Source organism: Panthera pardus, unplaced genomic scaffold (assembly GCF_024362965.1).
Source record: "Panthera pardus isolate Hobbes unplaced genomic scaffold, ASM2436296v1 HiC_scaffold_22, whole genome shotgun sequence".
In the NCBI taxonomy this organism is placed as follows: Eukaryota; Metazoa; Chordata; class Mammalia; order Carnivora; family Felidae; genus Panthera; species Panthera pardus.
Window position 1 is genome coordinate 56,416,084 of NW_026526788.1, and position 19,683 is coordinate 56,435,766.

Consider the following 19,683-nt stretch of genomic DNA (forward strand, 5'->3'; position numbering starts at 1 on the left):
AGTTCTTGAAACATTTCTGTAAATATGGCATTATGTCGAAATAAAAAGTTATAACAAGTAAACCCAAGTAGCAGTAGATAGAACCACTGTTTGGCATTTGGAGCATGGTTCTTCCTCAGAACCCCCTGGAAAGTTCACTAAGCCTGCCGAGGCCCAGCGCACATGGCTGGAAGGAATCTAGAGCTCTGGGAATGAAGCTTTGGACATCTGCTTGGCACCTAGTGATGGGGGGGGGGGCAGCTTCCTCCAGGCTAGGGGGCCTTTGGCAGAGGGACCCTCCACCTAGCTGAGTCCATACTGGCCTTTGGGGTAAAATGGGCCAAACTTGAGTTCGGTGGGCAAAGAGCTGGGTTAAATGGGCAGGGCAGATGTGTTTCTGAAAATGCTTTGTACCCGTAGAGCCCTGTATATGTATGAGGGCTTAAAGCATCCTCAGACTTTAGGAATGCGGCAGCTTACAAGTGAATAAATATAGAATTATTATATAAATGTCATATAAAGCATCAGTTAATTATTATACCACTTCTCCCACGTCTGCCATCACTATTATTGCCACTGCTGTTACTAGCTGGGGTGACCAACCATCCTGGCTTGCTTGAGACTGTCCCAGCTCTAACCCAGCTCTTCCCAGCTGAAGACCTTGCATCCCAGGAGGATCCTTGGTTCTGGGAAAACTGGGGTAGTTGGTTGCCAAGAGCCTATACCTCATTTTTTGATTGCCATGATGTCTCCAACCATCACTGTGTTGGTCTGCTCAGGATGCCCAAAGAAAATTCCACAGGCTGGGTGACTTAACAGAAATTTATTTCTGCAGTTCTGGAGGCTGGGAAGTCCAAGATCAAGGTTCTGGCTGATTTGGTTTGTGACTTGCAGGCAGCCAACTTCTCGCCGTGTTCTCACATAGCCTTAGTTCTGTGTGCTCATGGGGAGGACGGGGGCTCTCTAGCATCTCCTTCTCCTCCTGTAAGGACACTGATCCCACCTGGTTGGAGTCTCACTTTTATGACCTCATTTAACCTTAATTACTTCTGGAAGGCCCTATCTCTAAATATAGTCACACTGGGGATTAGGGTTTCAATGTATGCATTTTGGGGGACCATTCAGACTGACTATTACCATGATAGCCATAGCCATATAGCCAGTCCTTCCTGTTCCTGGCTTTGGCCAAAACCGTCCCCTCCTAGGACAGCTCCCCATGCCCCACAAAGCATTCTCTGGTCTTTATTTCCTTCCACTGCCTTGCCCCCTTTTTTTTTGGCTCTTAGCTGTGCTGCTCCCTAGGAGTGTTCTGTGTCTTTGCACATGCTTTCCCTCTGCTCCTTGCCTTGGCCAAGGGAAACTTGGCTTTCATAGGAGCTGGATCTACAAGTCCAGAGAAGGAATTCCCTAGCGCCCTCTCATACTGGCAGCCTATCCCCCTTAAATCACCCCTAGCCTCCCCCTTCTCTGATTGTCATGACAATGGCCATTTCGGCACCGGCAGCCCACTGGCTGCATGAGGGGTGCATGGGGAGCTCACTGAGGTTAATGAAGCTGCCGGTCCTCCTGGAGGACTGGAGGACTGGAGGACTGGAGGTCGCAGTCACCCCGAGTGAGTCGTGCCCCAGAGCCCTGTGCTGGCCTCTTCCTGTCGCCGGGACATCATTAGAAATGTTAATTATTAATTATCACTAAAAGCTCTTTTTGCTGCATTGCCGTTCTCAATTGCTCTCACTGTCTCTCTCGTCCCCCCCTTTCTCCCTATAACTGTATCCTGGTTCCTGGGCCTCCTGTTTTCCTTTTAGTCATTTTCCTGTGATCACCTCTCACCTGCAGGCTGTGGAGTTGGGATATCTTGGGGCAAGGGGCAGCCAGGGGGAGGCAATGGGGCGCATCCTTTTGCTGTGCCCTTCTGGCCAGAGCGCCCACTTTCTTCTTTCAAAGCATTGAGGACTTGAGCAATAGACATTGGGCAGAGCCTAGACAAGAATAGGCTCCAAAGTTGTGAAGTATTTTTGGTAAATTGGAGAAACTCCCATTTTTTCCATCCCCTCTGTATCTTCAGCTTGGGTGCCAAGGCCCGGTAGTGTTGGCAGACTTGGGGATCCATCTAAAGAGATGTAATCTGAAGGAACGCCCGGGAGAATCTTCCCACCAAAAATGTTTCCGTCACCCTATTATGGTGACCTACTTCTACCCTTGGGGTGGGGGGCAGCTTCGTGGAGGGGGAGATTGCCGGAGGATCAGATGGCAGCTCAAATCCCAGAGTTGTCCCCACCTGCTCTAGGAGCATGGGCCATCTCTTCATATTGGGCCACGCAGTTTAGTGAAAAGAATTGGATTTTAGAGCCAAGAGACTTGGGTTTGAATCCCTGCTCTGCCATGTACGTGCTGTGTGGCCTGAGACAAGTTCAATGGCTGCTCTGAGCCTCATTATTAAAACATGGCAGTCATCTCTTCCTCTCTGGGTTACTAGGGAATTTAATGAGATCATGACCTCTAGTTCTGAGCCTGCCATATTGAGGGGCTTAATAAATGTTCTTGTCTTATCTATAAGAAAGAGATAAAAACTCTTGCCCTTTCTATGCGACAGAGCTCAGAGGGTTGAGTTTCTGAGCAACCTGCTCTGTGCTGGCCACTATTCTATATGCTTTACACATATTAACTCATTTACTCTTCATAGCAACTCTGTCATGAAGACACTATTATTTTTATCACTACTTACAAAGGAGGCAAGTCAGATAAAGAAAAGTTCAATAACTTGCCTGAGGTCATGTGCCAGTAGTAAAATAGAAAAGCTAGGAAGCCTTTGGGATAGTTTAGGGACTGCAGATATGTTGTCTAATAATGTAGCTACTTGCCAGATACGGTTACTGAGCTCTTGATATGTGGCTAGTCTGAACTGAAGTGAGCTTTAATTGTAAATCATAACCCCAATTTAAAAGAAGTGCAAAAAGAGAGGGAGAATGTAAAATGGGTCATTAATAAATTTTTATACTGATTCCATGTTAAGATGGTTATGTTTTTGGATATACATCGATTTAAATAAAAAATGTTTTTAAAATTAACTTTACCAGTTTATTTTTCCTATCTTGAATGTGGCTACTAGAACATTTTACATGACATAAGTAGCTCACATTCTGTTTGGACTGGACTGCGTGGTCTGCTCATACCCTCTCATTATCTTGTCTCCAGCAATGAGGATTTGTAGACACTGAAGTGCCAGGTTATGACAGGATACGAATGTCCCCACTAGCTCCTAACTACAAGTTCATAGGTTTTGCCAATATCAGGAGTCCCTTTCTTTTTTATTTTTTAATGTTTATTTAGTTTTGGGAGAGAGAGAGGAGGGGCACAGAGCAAGAGGGAGACACAGAATCTGAAACAGGCTCCAGGCTCCGAGCTGTCAGCACAGAGCCCGATGTGGGGCTCAAACTCACGAGCCGTGAGATCATGACCTGAGCTGACGTCAGACGCTCAACCGCTCAACCGACTGAGCCACCCAGGTGCCTCATCAGGAGTCCCTTTCTTAAAATGCAGGCACTTCTGAGAGAAGGGCTTCTCCAGTTCTTTTAAGGAATGGCTTACCAGAGATGGAGTGTGTGTGTGTGTGTGTGTGTGTGTGTGTGTGTGTGTGTGTGTTTAAGTAGGCTTCATGCCCAGCGTGGAGCCCAGTGAGGGGCTTGAACTCATGACTGTGAGATCAAGACCTGAGCTGAGATCAAGAGTTAGACACTTACCAACTAAGCCACCCAGGTAACCCAGAGACAAAGGCTTTGACCTTGAGTGTTTACCCACCTCCCTGCCACCCAAACTGGAGAGAGAAGGGAAAGGAAAGGAAGCTTGTTTGAGACAAATTTTTGCTTCTCAGACCTGTATGTGGTGGGGGCTCCCCTCTAGTTCCTCGGCATCCCAACCAGATGCTTAGGGCTCCCAGCAATGAGGGAGGGAGGCGGCTGGCCTGGGGCCACCCTCCTCAGGGTAAGCACAGACATGTTCTGCCTGTAAGCTTTTGTGGCAGATTCCTGTGTGAGAGCCTCCAGTGACGGGGAGCTTGGTGGTCCTGTCTGCCCCACAGTTGGATGCTTCTACTTTTCAGAAAAGTCTCCTTTTTTATTGAACCTTCCTTTACAGGGTGCTTTGATTTCATAAATAACTCCAGGTTCTATTTTCTGGAACTGTACCTCTCAAAATTCCAGAAAATATGCCAGGGAATTTAGTGCCCTCCAAGACCTATTGGGTACAGATCTCTAAGGGTAGAGCTCAGGGATTTGTATCTCTCTCTCTCTGTCTCTTTCTCTCCCCTCCTCTCCCCACTTTCTGTCTCCTTTTCTCTCTCTCCATCTCTTTCTACCCTATCTTCTCTGTGTCTCCTCCCTCTCTTCCCCTTTCCCTCTCTGTCTCTGTCCCTTTCTCTCCCCCCCTACAACACACACACACACACACACACACACACACACACACACACACACAGTGTTATAAGAACTGGACTGCAGGCAGGGGCTCCCATCTAGGTGTCACAGTGTCCAACAGTGTAATCAGTTGTGACAAGTGCTGCCAGTCATTTTTCCTAAAAAAAAAGTGGCAAAATTTGCAAATTATTTACTTCTTAAATTTAATTGTGCAGATTTAAGAATACTCCTATAATAGTGTTGCTTTTACTCACTTGGGTTCCTGGGCACTTTCTTGATTAGAAGAGAAAGTGTGGTGTTACTGCCACATGATAAACATTGCACACACCCATATCCTCTCTTATCTCTGAGCAGGGATGGCAGTAATTGCAGAGAGCAAAGTATGGGTCAACAATTATGCTAATACTGAGCCCTTCTTCTGTGACCAGCAATGTGCTAAGAACTTTGTGTGTAATATTGCATCTAACCCTCACACTAATCCTTGGAGGTAAGAACCATTATTAGCTTCATTCATACAAATGAAGAAGCTGAAAAAAGAGGTTTAGGTAACTTGCTCAAGGTCACCCAGCTGACAAACCAGAACAAGGTCTTGAACAGGTAGGTAAGTCTGTCTACCTTGATAAACTTTAATTATTCCATCGCTATTGGAGACAGTTGGGGAACTTCATATAATTCTTGCCCAGGGACCCAGTAAGGGAATCCTGCCATGTTTCCATGAGAGGTACCCAGAAGTGCAGGACAGAAGGAACAAGGCAAGGCAAAGGAATGGGTTATTACTCTTGGAATTTGGCCCCAATCTCCAATGCAAGGTGCCAATGAGTCACACTGAACCCTTTGGACAACTCTTTTACCTCAATGAAGACAGCCTAGAACCAAAGCCAGCCTAAAGGCCTGCTCTGCCAACTTCCATGCCAAAATGTCTACCCAACGCTTGGCTTTTAATCTTTCCACTCGAGGAAAGGCCATACTTGCCAGCAAGAGGTACATGAGAGCACAAGAGACCAAGGGCATATTTGCATGTTGTGCATTTATTTATTCCCCACCCTGCTCAGGCTCTGCCCCTATGAGGATGCCCCGGTCAATACCCTCAAGACCTGATGGGCTGTAGAAGGGTCTTTCTCCTGGGAGATGGGGAAACAAGAGAGAAGTTGTGACATTTCCTAGAGGTACCCACTGAGGAAGTCTGCTCCAGCTTCTACAGGACAACCTGTCACATGTTTGAAGCAGCGCTCATGTGCCCCTTGAGTTGCGTCTTCTCCCAGACCAAAATTGTCCAGCTCCCTCAAGCCTTCTTTATGGACATGACTTTCATCTCCTGCACCACCTGGCTGCCATTCTCAGGATGTGGCCCAATTTCTCAATGTCCTTCTTACTCTGTAATGCCCAGATCTGAGCCCTGTGCTCCAGACATGATTGACTAGTTCTGAGCAAATCGAGGCTACATTGTGATCTAGACCAGAGACATTCTACTTCCCTTAATGTAGCCAAGATTGTGTTCACTTTATGTATCATGTATCAACCACATAACACAGTTGGACCAGGCTGAGCTAGTGGCCAATTTACAGAATAACAAACAAATAGGTCATTTTCGCTTGGACTGCTGCCAAACCAGGTCTACCCCATCCGGTACTTGTGCAATTAGTTTTTAACCTAAATGTAGGACTTTGCATTTCTCTATTCTCATTCCATCATGTTGGTTTCAGCCCTGTGTTCCTTCCTGTTGAGGTCATTTCTTATTTCCATTCTGACATCTATAGTGGTAACTATACTTCCCAGCTTTGTGTCTGCTGCAAACTTGATTAGAACACCTTGTACGTTGTCTTCTGAGTCACAGGTAACAATGCCAATGAGGTCAGCACCAAGGACAGAGCTCTATGGCATGCCACTAGAGACCTCCTTTGGGTTGACACAGAAAAACTAATCAACATTCTTTGACTGTGGTTGCTCATCCAGCTATGACTCCACTTCCTGTCCTGTGACCCAGTTCTCATTTCCCCATCACATCCTCAAGGGCACCAGGTAAAGCATTTGTCAAATGCCATGCTGAAATCAAGATGCATTGGGTCCATATCATTGCCTTGATCTGCTGCCTGAACAGGTAGAATTGCCGCTGACATGCAATGGGCAAGATATTTGCCCATCTCAGAGGTGGAAAAGAAAAATGAATGTATAAATGACTGAGAATATAGGGAGCCACCGTGAAAAATGTAGGGAAGTCCATTTGAAGTTGAAGGATTAGTACATAAACCTCTCCCACTAGCAAAGATTGCCCTATTGCCCCAAATGTTTATATTGTTTCATTTATTTATTTATTTTAATATGAAATGTATTGTCAGATTGGTTTCCATACAACACCCAGTGCTCATCCCAACAGGTGCCCTCCTCAATACCATTCACCTACCCCCCCATCAACCCTCAGTTTATTCTCAGTTTGTAAGAGTCTCTTATGTTTTGGCTCCCTCCCTCTCTAACCTTTTTTTTTTTCCTTCCCCTCCCCCATGGTCTTCTGTTAAGTTTCTCAGGATCCACATAAGAGTGAAAACATATGGTATCTGTCTTTCTCTGTATGACTTATTTCACTTAGCATAACACTTTCCAGTATATTGTTTTAACAGTCTATCATGTATGGTAATTATTGCATGCATTTTTTTCTTCCCCATGAAACTTTGAGTTTGTTTTTTTTCTTTCTTTCTTATTTTATTTATTTATTTTTTGTTTAAGCCACTTTTACATTTCTTATCAACAAATGTTTTCAAAAATATACACCTTAAGTCAGGGACTGTGTCTTAATCATTGCATAATAATGTATGAAAAGCACCCAGCCCAGAGTCTGGCCCAATATAGGAGCCCAAAAAATATTAATACCCTTTCTGTGCCCACAGCATATAGAACAGGGCCTTACATTCAAAAGGTGTTCAATAAATGTGTGAAAACACACACATGCATGAATGGTCATATCTCCCTGCTGACACAGTAAGGGCATAGGAGCAAGGACACCAGGAGACCTTGTACCTAGGCATAAAGTTGAGCTGAGTCTAATCAGTGCATGTATGATTCATATTAACCAAACCAACTTTACAAGAGGCTAATTGTTACACCAGAATGCAGCCCATTAATTTACTCTGAGAACTACTATCTGACCCCAACAGGAGGGGAGAGGCACATGCCTGGCTGGAGGATGTTGACCGAATATTCTCAATTATTTATGGGGGATGGAACAGGGGATCCCAGAGAGGGCAAGAGCAAGTACAGAGGATGTACTCAAGCAGCATCTGAGAGGGAGGTCAGGGCTCAAGGACAAGTTGAGTTCAATTGGTCATCAGGTATGAGGGGTTGGCATGGGGCTTGACATGGGAGACAAGCCAAGAGGGCGGGTGCCAAGTAAGTGCTAGAAAAATCAAGGAGCAAAAGTGGGCATGCTCTGAGAGAGTCCATGACTTTCACTGCAAATATGCCTAGTAAGCCTAGAGCTTGCTATTATTGGAGCCAGCTGCATGGAGCCTGGAGTGCTTTGGCCTGGTTGAAAGACCCGGATCTGGGCAGACTGTTATGACTGTTCAGTGCATATAAATACACAATTTTTTCTGCTCCATATTGGAGAAACACCCATATATCTACACTATCCAAATGCTCCTTTTAAACAAAATTCTTTCCTTTGTTAACCAGACAGCCTTTTATTACAAAGATGCTTGCTTCATATTCCAAGGATCCCTTACATGTCCAGGAAGGGCTTTGCACATAGGCAGCCCTCGGTTCAAATCCCTGCTCTGCCATTGGTAGCTGGGTGATCTCAGGTAAGTTACTCAGCTTTTCCAAGCTAAAGTTTCCTCATCTACAAACTGGGAATAATGATTAGCATCTGCCTTATGATACTGTTGGGAAATTAGATTTAACATCTCTAAAACACCTGGAAGCTAGTTGTAGTAAACTGTAGCTATCAGTATTAACTCTGTGACCTTGGGTAAAAGTCAGTTAAGTCCTCTGAGCCTCATTTCCATCATGAACATGATGGCTGCAAGGACTGTGAGGGCATGGAAAGGAAAACATTTTTGTAAAATGTGAAGTACTCAATAAATGTAAAAATTCTGATTACTCTCAGGTTGCTTAGGTAACTTAGTCTCTTCTACATACCCTCCAAACCCAAAGGATGCCCTGCATCAGGTTTTCAGGGGCAGTATTCAGAGGGGACTGTGATGCTTTCCAAATTGTGTGCAACATGTTGTGAGCACCCACACACTACATATCTCTCTGGGGAGAATGCCTATAACTTTAATTATATTTTCAAAGGGGTCTGTAGTCCCCCAAAGGCTGGGAAACACTGCCCTGGGGTTGTGAAGCTGTAGGGAAACTATAGTTTCCAAATATTGCTGTAAAATCTGGTGTGCAGAATTCCTTAGAGTGTGGAAAGACAATGGAGTCAGTGCTGTGGATATCTGGGGCCATTCCAAATATGGGTCCATTTTACTTGGTCTTTCTTTCTGTTTCTTTCTTTCTTTCTTTCTTTCTTTCTTTCTTTCTTTCTTTTCCTTCTTCTTTCTTTTTTGAGAGAGAGCATGAGCTGGGTAGGGGCAGAGGGAGAGGGGGAGAGAGAGTCCTAGGCAGACTCCACACCCAGCGCTGAACCCAACGTGGGGTTCGATCCCACAAACTGAGAGATCATGACCTGAGCCAAAATCAAGAGTTGGATGTTCAACCAACTGAACCACCCAGGTGCCTCACCCTTGGGTCTTTCTCTAGCACCCAGGAATTCAAGGTCCTGCTCTGTCATACCCTGCTTGTTTCTAGAAGCACTGTACATGAGCCTGAACTGGCTATTCATTCCGTCTGAATAACCACCACCACCCCCCCCCATTTGCAAAGGCCTTTCCTGCCATTCCCAGACTAATTCCAAACTAGCCTGTGAGATCATTTAGAATTATGGCCCCCATTTTATCAGTGGTGAAAAAGGCTCAGAGATGCTTGGGACAGTGGCCAATAGAGTTGATGTGCAGATTGAAATCAGCATTGTGGGTAGTCAGGACTAGAGACAGAGGATCTGAGTTGCAAACCAGGTTCTGTATCTACATGGATGATAGAACAGGCTAATTTAAGAGCTCTGTTTAGGGGCGCCTGGGTGGTTCAGTCACTTAAGCGGCCGACTTTGGCTCAGGTCATGATCTCGCTGTCAGTGAGTTCAAGCCCCACGTCGGGCTCTGTGCTGACAGCTCAGAGCCTGGAGCCTGTTTCAGATTCTGTGTCTCCCTCTCTCTGACCCTCCCCCATTCATGCTCTGTCTCTCTCTGTCTCAAAAATAAATAAACGTTAAAAAAATTTAAAAAAAGAGCTCTGTTTGGCCACTACAGAGGTTTGGTGAAGGGGCAGAAAGCAGTTGTCAGGTGATGGACCTGGTCTTGGCCACCCTAATTTGTGGCCCACCCTGAGGATGGTGAAGTTGGGTTATGGTCCAATGTCAGCATCCTTGTAAGAAGATGCCATTATCCACCCCCATACTTTCTTCCCAAGGCCATGAGGCTTGGGGTGACTCCTCATACATAAGGAACCTTGAGGAGAAGCTTTAGACCAGCAACACTCTAGGCATTGGGACAAACCCTTTCTCTTGCTCTCTTGCCCTTTCTTTCCTTGGGGTGATCTTGTATCCCATAGCACATCCTGTTCCCAGACCTAAGTTTGGACATTGAAGGGAATAAATGGTCTCTTTTGATATGAGGACAGAGTGTCCCTGCACAGTTCAGCCTACTGAGATATGAGTTCAAAACCCCACCTAATTGTGGCAACAGTAGGCAACACTTAAGTAGTTATGTAGTGTGGTACCAAGGTTTTGGGGCCAGTATTAAATGTATTTAGGGGCTCCTGGGTGGCTCAGTCAGTTAAGTGTCTGACTTTGGCTTAGGTCATGATCTTGTGGTTCATGAGTTCCAGCCCCATGTTGGGCTCTGTGTTGACAGCTCAGAGCCTGGAGCCTGCTTTGGATTCTGTGTCTCCCTCTCTCTCTTCCCCTTCCCTGCTCACACTCTGTCTGTCTCTCTCTCTCAAAAATGAGTAAACATTTAAAAATGCATTTAATTTTCCCAACAACCTATCAAATAAATGCCATTATAATCCCTTTCTAAGAGAGAGGGAAATAGAGGCATGTGTGCCCAATGTCACACAGCTAGTAAGTGGTGGTGCCAGGATCCAAACAAAGTAAGCTTGGCTCCATAGTCCATGTTGCCTCTCTGTAGGGAAAGTACCTTTCCTGGCCCTGTGTCATTTGTGACATATCTAAGTTTGTGTCCCTGCTAAGAGGAGCAGTACCTGGGCCAAGGAAGAACTCATGAATTCCTGGTTTGAATGCTGTATCTGGTCTCAGTTTCCTCATTTGTAAAGTGGGGACTGTTCATGCCCTACTTTTTTTTACAGAATTATTGTGTGGATCAAATGAGCCCCGGTGCAAAGGCTTTGTAAACACTGAGCATTGCCCAATAAAAGGCATTGCCATTATCATTATTGGTTGAGCAGCTCTAAGTGTCCCGGCTGCCTGGGGCGATGTGCAGCCTGTGATTCTGCTAGAGTCCTGACTAGAGACCTCTCCACCTGCTTCTCTAAGGCTCAACCTCTACCCCTCCTCCCCCCAGTTTCCCCTCAGAGGAATTTGGAGTAGGCATTTTGTTTTCCAGCCCAGAACTCAACCCAAATCCCAGGGAGAGAAGATGCGCCAGGACACTGACCTGTTTTGCCAATGCATTCTCCCAGGTGCCCTGGCCAGCTCCCAACCCTGGCAACCAATCCTCAGCAGCCCCAGCAGCCACTTGCTGCAGGTCCATTTGCCCTCTACCCCAGCCTGCCACGTAGCACCAGTGCTGTCATAATCAGGTGCTGCTTTGCGCGTCTGAGAAGACCAAACTCCAGGTCCCGGGCCATGGGGTACAGGGAAAAGGACCGAAGGAGAAAGAACCATGGCCTATGTCATGCTTCTAAGATTGTCCTTTCCTGCCCACTTCCCACCATTTGCACCAGCAGATCAATTGAGCATCTGTCTGTTTGGCCAGCAACTCTAATGGCAGCATGAAGGAAGGCTCCAGAATTTGAGGAGGGCTCACTCTATTCTCCCAGGCATTTCATTCCCTGAGCTGCTGGGATTCTAGAAGAAGGTGTGGTTCCTGATTGGTTGAAGTTTGAGGGATGCAGAGAGGGAGTAGGTCCAGCAAAGGAGGGGGTATGGAGAGGAGGAAGCTGACGATGAGCAGTAGCTCTAGGAGTCAGGCTGGCTTGGAGTGGAGAAAATAAGTGGTGGGATTTGGAGACTCATGGTTTGCTGGATGGGGGTCCAAGCTACAGAGTTATGTGGGGGTATCTAGGCAGCACAAAGGATGACTGGGGGAGGTCTGCCTTGGTAGAAATATAGTTCTGGAAGTGGGAACGTACTGGGTGGATGTCCCATGAGCTCCTCATTTTACAGATGGGGAAACTGAGGCCCAAGTAGATGAACTGGCTTAGCCAGGGTTGCATGGGTAGTGGCAGAGATAAAACTAGAATGAGCTTTCAAGTCAGACCTGGGAATAACTCCCAGTTCTGATGTTTGTTAATGGTGTGATGTTGGACATCTTACTTAACCCTCTGAACCTCAATCGTCCCTGTCCATGATGTGGAGATGATAATGTTGACCTTGCAGGGTCATTCTGAGGCCTGAATGAGATCATCCAATAGTGTTCCACCCTTGTCCTTTCCACTGCACACACTGATCTTCCAAGCTTGGCAGCCTTGGCATGTGAGGGATCTAGAGGCTTGCAATATTCATAATCTGGATTGTTTTGAGGGTGTATTTTGGTGAGTGGTTGGGTAGCGGAGTGGATGCAGTGAGCAAGGAACATGATGGGTCAGAGAAGCAAGAGGAGAATGTGGGCCTTGCTCAGTCACTGGTTGCACTTTGCTGGTCTCACACTCTTTTCAGTGTCTCCCTCTGGCCACAGTCTTGATGACTTCCCTTCCTGTGTCTTCTCTCAACTTAGCAGTAAAAAGAAGTACATTCATCGTTATTTTCTGTTTTTAATGAATAATACAGTATAGACCCAGATCTTAATTTTAAAATCCCATCTCTTTCTTTGTCAATGTAGTCAATACTCATTCATTCAATATGTATTTATTGACCATCTACTATGTGCCAGTCACTGTGCCAAGAGTTGGGAACCTAGCAGTGAGCAAAACAGTTTAAATTCCCTACCCATGTAGAACTTATATTCTAGTGGGGTTATTACCCAGCTCCACCCACACTGCTTAATTAATACATTTCTTTTCTATTTTTATCACTTTTCTTCCTTGGCTGATGTGTTTTTGTGAGTCTGTGGTCCTCCATATTAGAGAACACTGCCCAACATGGCTGCAATCTGTTGCCCAGTATAATCAGACTTCATTATAAACCAATATGTAAAGGAAAACAGATAAGTGGCAAAGCAAATAACACCTCCCTCCACCCCTTCTCTAGGTCATATGCCCAACCATGCTGTTTTCCAGGACTTGAAGACCATTTCGGTATGGCTAAAGGAGTGATGGCAATTAGCTGTCCATACAACCCTCCCTCCTGTTTTCCTGCAGTCACTGGGGACAGGCATTGTGTGTGCCACAACACAGCTGGGCAGGTAGGAGGGGCTCAGATTTGCTGAAGAAATGTGGGTAGGTGGTAAAATGGGGGAATGAATAATCAGAGCTTCTTGAAAGGGTCTGGGTGAGGGCAGGACCAGGCACTCTGGTAATCAGCTTTGATTGGGGTATCTAGCCATGGCAGGGCTTTGTCCAAGAGCAGACCTTATCCTTGGGGAAGGGGGACATGGAACACAAGTCTTTTCTTCCTGCTGAGTCTCTTCCTCCTGAAAACCTAGTTGTTAGCCGTCCCTGCAGCTGCTGAGGTGTGCAAGGAAGGTCCTCAGGAATGTCTGTGAGGGAGGGAGGGTCCTGCTTACCCAGAAACGCTATTCTCAGGAGCAAACGCAGAACAAGGCAAAGGAGGGCTGTCGCTTGCACTAGTAAGTGCCTGTAATCTGCTCTGGGTGGTGAACCGGGGCCTCATCCCTCTGAGCAGGAGATTAAAGGCCTGAACTTGTGATTGCTGCTCGGCTGGGGACCTCTGTCGTACACCGACAGGGAGCCCCGAGAGCACAGAGAACACAGCTGCCACTGGAGAAAGTCAGCGTGGGGGACTGCCAGTGGCGGGCTGTTGAAAACAAATGGGGCAAAGAAACGATTCCATGCTATCGATTGGAGCTGATGTTTGCAGAACAGCCGGAAATGACTTACTTGCCTTTAAAACCGATAGGGAAACTGAAGTCATTGAGCCTAGAACGGACCTTGCCGATCCCTGCAAAGGATTTTCATGTCCCCAGAAATACCCACACATCAACCACCGCCCCCCAACATCTCTGAAACTGGGGTCTGAGAGATGGGAGAGGTACTCCCGGCTGCCCTGCTCCTCCCTCCCCGCTCGTATCCTGTGATGGCCTCCAGCGCTAATGTCTTCCTCAGCCTCCCACCAGGCTGGCTGCTGCCACCGCCACATCTGGCCTCTGATCCCCCCCACCCTTGCCACTGTCATCAAGGCTTCTGTCGTGTGTGTGTGTGTGTGTGTGTGTGTGTGTGTGTGTCAGGGTGTGGATGAGCACAGTCCCCCTTAGGTCAGCTGCAACAGCACTGGAGCTTTTGTTGTGCCTGTTTACTTAAAAGGAACTCCACTAGTAAATTACCCAAACAAACCCAGAAGAGAAAGTACAAAAGCCTATAAAAGGATGAGTTTGCGGAGCAGGGACCCTTCAGCCCAAGATAATTTAAGATGAGCTCAGTGAGCACAATCTACTGGAAACCTAGGCCTTTTCTTTTCTTTTCTTTTCTTTTTTTCTCTCTTTCCTTTTCTTTCTTTTTCTCTTCTTTCTTTTCCTTGTCTCTTCTGTCTCTTTCTTTTTTCCTTCTTTCTTATTTACCTCCACCCTATGTTAGTCTGGGCTCTCCAAGAAGCAGAGGCCAAGACAGGTTTAAGGGAGTATCGGTTTTATCGGGGGGCAGTACCTGTGTGAGAGAAAATGGGGAAGGAGCTAAAAACAGCCAGAAGAAGCAATGTAAGTCTGACCCGGAGTGCAGGAGGGAAGGTTGGGTGTGCCTGACTGTCCTGCATTCTAAAGAACATTCACCAAGGCTCTCGGAATATTCTCAGTCTGGGCTGGCTGTCTAAGGGATCTGATATCGCCTGGGCATAAGCCAGCCATAGCATCCCTGCTCTGCTCAGTCATCGATGGGGAGCAGCCCAGGGGAAGCAGGGCCTTGCTGTCAACTGGGTGATGCATTGTAGAGCCCGGCACTGGGAGACTTGGTCAATCCTGTCCCTGCAGATGTTGGTCTGCCAGGCACATTCTCATGGCCACCATGACCCTATCTGTTTTGGCCTGCCTAAAACCAAGTCACAGATGATTCTATCCTTCGATGGATTTTTCCTCTTCCTTTAGTCTCCCCCTACGTATCTACAGGGCTTACTTGCACTTCTGCCTTCTTTACAAGGCCTTCCCTGGCTGCCCCGTCTAGAATTGCAACTTTCTGTCCAACATCCCCTCGCCTCCTTCCCTGCTTCATTTTTCTCCCTCATTCTTATCACTATCAAACCTATCATATAGTTTCACCCCCCTTTCTTTAACTGTCTCTCACCCTCACTATGATATAAGTTTTATGAGGGCAGGGGTTTTTGTCCATTTTGTTCAGTGTTGTTTCCCCAAAGCCAAAACAGTGCCTGACACTTAATGAATATTTGTTGCATGAATAGAAGAGTGACTACTGTTCAGGGTATCTGGGCTCAGTATTTGGGCTCAGTATCGCTAGCAGCTGTGTGGACCTCAGGGAAAAAATGCTGTGTCCTTCAGAGTGTGAGAGCTTCACATTCCTCTCATGCAGATGTAGGTTCTATGGCCCAGGGTTTAATACCAGGGGGTTTGGCACCGGACAGACTCAGGTACTGCTCCCAGCTCCTTCTCTTACCAGCTGTGTGAGCTTAAGCAAGGCACCTAACCTCTCTGAGCTGTAGCTCCCTCATGGGTGGAGTGAGGACAGCAATCTACCACTGTCAGGATTGCTTTAAGCTTGAGAGGGTTCTGATTACCCCAACTAAGCCTTGAAGACAACTTTTCCTATTTAAAAGTCAGCACTCACTAATGGTTTGTCAACAAACATTTCTTTGTTGAGGCAGAATGTTAGCTCAGCCCACTTCCCCATGGGACCCGTTCCTGCTGCCTCCCTCCATCACTTCCCTTCCCCCAAATAGCAGTGAGATTTTGGAATTCCTAGGTCTCCATCATAACTAACAACCTGCATTTCCAATGGGGAATTACTTTGCATACACTATTGTATGGACTATATAATTAGAGCTCTATGATGACAGGTACCACATATCTGGTTTGCTGCTATATCCCCAGAGTCTGAGCTGAGTAGGTAGGTACTCCGTAAATATTTGTTAAGTCATCACAGCCATCTGGGAGGTTGGTATTATCCTCTCTATTTTACAATATTAAGACTGAGCCTTGCCCAAAGTTGCAGAGCAAGTAAGTGGCCAAGACTTAAACTCAGGTATGTCTGATCTCTAAACTTGGAAGTTTTCAATTCTATGGTACTACCTAAGGAAGGTGGTTCTTTGACATAATCCCCGAGGAAGAGCCCAGGATGCAGACACAGACAGACTCATGATGGTCTTGGGACTCATCTAGCCTCCTGCTTATCAAAGTCTCAGGTACTCCAGTTCAGTGGTGAGGAAGAGCATGGCCTCAAACACATTGTGCTTTTAGCCCATTACTTTTATGGCAAGCACATTATTTTCTAGGTTGAGCGAATCATCCTTGGCTGGAAAGTAGACCTCTATTTCTTTTTTAGCTGCTCCTGAATTCTTGACAATGTTGAGTCATTCCTTGGCAGGACACTGCCAATGTTGTGGCAGTTGGGACAATTGATGTAAGCCAAATAGCTTAGTTAGCTAACCTATAGGTTTTCTTTCAACATGGCGCAGAGTTTAACCCTGTTCTAGGCAGCCTAGCAAGAGTGGTGGCAGAATGCTTTCAAAGTCTTGAGGGTGAGTGGAGGTAGCTGGAAGACAGAGGGGTTATATGTGTATATTGGCAAATGATGAAGTCTTTTAACGATTCAAGCTGGGCTGTTTGTGCTTGAAATAAACCGAGGCATGCATACAATACACAAACACCCTGTGATGAAAAACTTGAGTCTTTATTGTACAAACAGCAGTGTTTGCCTTTAAATGGTGCAATTAAAGTAGTGTTACATACAAGTAGAGTGTGGCATTAACCCCGGTCAGCTCTTTGAGGATCAAAGGAAAAGATGCTGATGGGGCCTGGTTTTTGAGAGGAATGTCAAAGGCTGTTCTTTCTCAAAGTCTCCCCACCCCTCTTCCGCTTCGATGACTGCGATTTTCCACATTCGGTCACTGGTAGAGGGTGTGGCATTGGGCCTTTCAATGAAGAACAGTGGTATACAAATGTGATGAGAAAGTGGTGACATGTGACCACACAGGTGCACAGTAACAGCTCAGCCATCCTAGGTGTCAAGCTAGTCAGCTGATGGCCTGGAAAGGCTGGGGGAGTACAGGTGAGAAGACAGTATGGTTTGGTTGTGGAGTGGGTACTTGTTGCTTTTGCTTGCCCAACATCTTTTTTTCTAGACACAGGATCCCGATTTTTCTTTGGGAAATTATCCCTGTTCTAATCTTAGTCCATGGAATTTCACAGGCATGTGACCTAGGCTTAGCCAGGTGGAGCATTGCATTCCCTCGGCCACTGTAATTGGTTCACAAATAGGCATGTGACTTGAATCAAGCCAATAGAAAGCCGTCTCTAGACTTGTGTGCAGTTTTTGGGACAGAGTTATATTCTTTAGGGTTGCTGAGTTAGTGGGGTGTAAGGCTGGAGCATCTGAATAGGGGTGGAGGACATAATGCAGACAGAGCCTGTCTGAGAATAAAGGCAGAGGAAAGCAGTAGAGACAGGAAAGCAGAGTGGAGAGAAGAAAGGGACACATTCCTCAGGACATCTTTAGAAGTCCTGGATCAAGTTATGCCTGAAGTTATTACCCTTAAGTTTTTAAGGTATATGTTACAACGAATTAATAAATTCATCTTTCAACCCCCTTGCCTTTCTCCTTTCTCCCCCTCTTCTTCTCTTCCTCCTCTCTTCTTCTTCTTCTTCTTCTTCTTCCTTCTCCTCCTCCTCCTTATTTTTCTTCTTCTCCTCCTTCTCCTCCTCTTTCTCCTTCTTTTTCTCCCCCTCCTTCTTTTTCTTCCTCCCCTCCTCCTCCTCCTCCTTCTTCTTCCCTAAGCTTGTCACGTAAAACTGAATTTTGACTGATATGTTTTGCTTGCTTACTGCTCTTTCTCTCCCAACAAATTGTGAACTTCCTGAAAGAAGGGATTGTTGTCTCATTTATCTTTGCATCTTTGGTATCTGGCACAGTAGAACTTCAGTACTGAACTGTAGCGGCTAAAGAGAAAGGAGCCGAAAGAGTGCACTTTAAGCAGGGTGGTCCTGAACAAGAAGATGGTCTATCCCACAGAAGCAGGCTGAATAGATGTCTTTTTTCTGGGCCATTGTGTAAGGGGCTTGGCAAGAAATATAAGAATGGAATATGAGGAATAGAGTGGAAGTTGATCCAGGAAAGATACCCAATGATCATCAACAAGGAGTGGGTGGGTGTTGATGTTACCATCCAGAGACTCAGAACAAAATGGAGCTTGGAAAGCCAGGGAAGGCAAGAATGCCTACCTACCCAGAGGTCAAAAGTGGCAGATGGGAGGTAACTGGATGGATTTTGGAGACAGGAGTGAATACCTGTGGTTTCACATTTGATAGAGAGGTCAACTCCTTTCAGAGGGGGCAAGATGGGATGGGTAGGGATGGGAATATCGGGTGCCATCTTGGGAGACTGGACCCAGAAGGGCTAACAAAGACAATACTCCCCATTTTCACCTTTCTTTTGGAACATCTTAATTTGTTGATAGAATTTACTGATGCCTGTCTTCCAACTCTGCTTGTTACAGGAGTGAATGAAATTGAGTAGGAGAGTCCAATTATGGGCTTTAAAAACATTTCAGCATTTCCTGGATTATATAATTATACATGGCTCCAGACAGTAGCCCCTGCCCAGGTGTCATCTCTTCCAAAGTAAACCAAACCGCTTGTCGTTCCCATCCACTGACCAGAAGAGACCATGTTACATTTCAAATGAGCTCAGAACACCTGATGTCCAAATACTGCTGAGTCAGGGGCCACTTTTTATTCCACTGTCAGACTCCTTGAATCTGTTCTTAAGTTTCTGTCTCTGGATGCAATTCTCCTGAACAGAAACAGGGGAAGGTGTCTCAATGGCTGAGGTAGGCTGGAAATTGAGTGAGCCTAGGCCTCCAATGTTACTGGGGGTAGTGGCACAGAAACCAGAAATCAATGGTCATCCTGTTTAGAATTTCTAACCACATTCCATAGGAAATTTTGTTCATTTTCCTTGCTTCTCCATTCTATGATTCTGCCAAATCCTTACTCTGGCACCAATTAGAAGCTGCATGGCAAAAAGTGAGTCAGCATAGACTTCTTTTCCCATCTTTGGCTCTTGGGGTTCCTGTATCTTAGATCTCCCTCTCCATGGTGTCACTGTGGGAAAGGGCTATGTGGCAGATTCAGAGAGTGTCACCGATGAGCCAGAAGGCCTGGATTCTAATTCCAGCTCTTCCAGACCTTCATTCCTTGGCTTTGGTAAGGAGTCTTCCCTCTCTGAGCTTCAGTGGCTTATTGATTCTGTAATTCTGGAAACTGATAAAGCAAAACCCTTTATCAACCCCTACCCTCCACCCCTGCCCCCACCTCTCTCTCTCTATCTCTACGTCTCTCTGCTGGGAAGGCTGAGCACTTGGCCTCTGTGTCTGGGTCTTGCTATGTGAGATGCTTATAGTCTTTTTGACCTGACCCCTGCTCTTTATACACACCCTCTCAGCCATACCTTCCAGTATGTGCCTGGATTTGTCAGTTGGGAGATCTAAAGTTGGCAATAATGTTAGAGAAGACTAAAATATTGGGCCATCAGAGACCAATGGGGGTTTCAATAAATGAAACTTCAGCATTTAAAAGATTCAAGTCCAATTCCCTCAGAAAAGTTCCTGAAAATAAAGATTATCCACTTAAACACCCAAAGATAGCATTTACGAAAAAGGCACTTTGCAGGGAAATCAATCTTAATGTTGCCTTTCACAATTCCAAATCCCTTGTGCTCTATTAAGAAGTAGCCTTTTAACCTT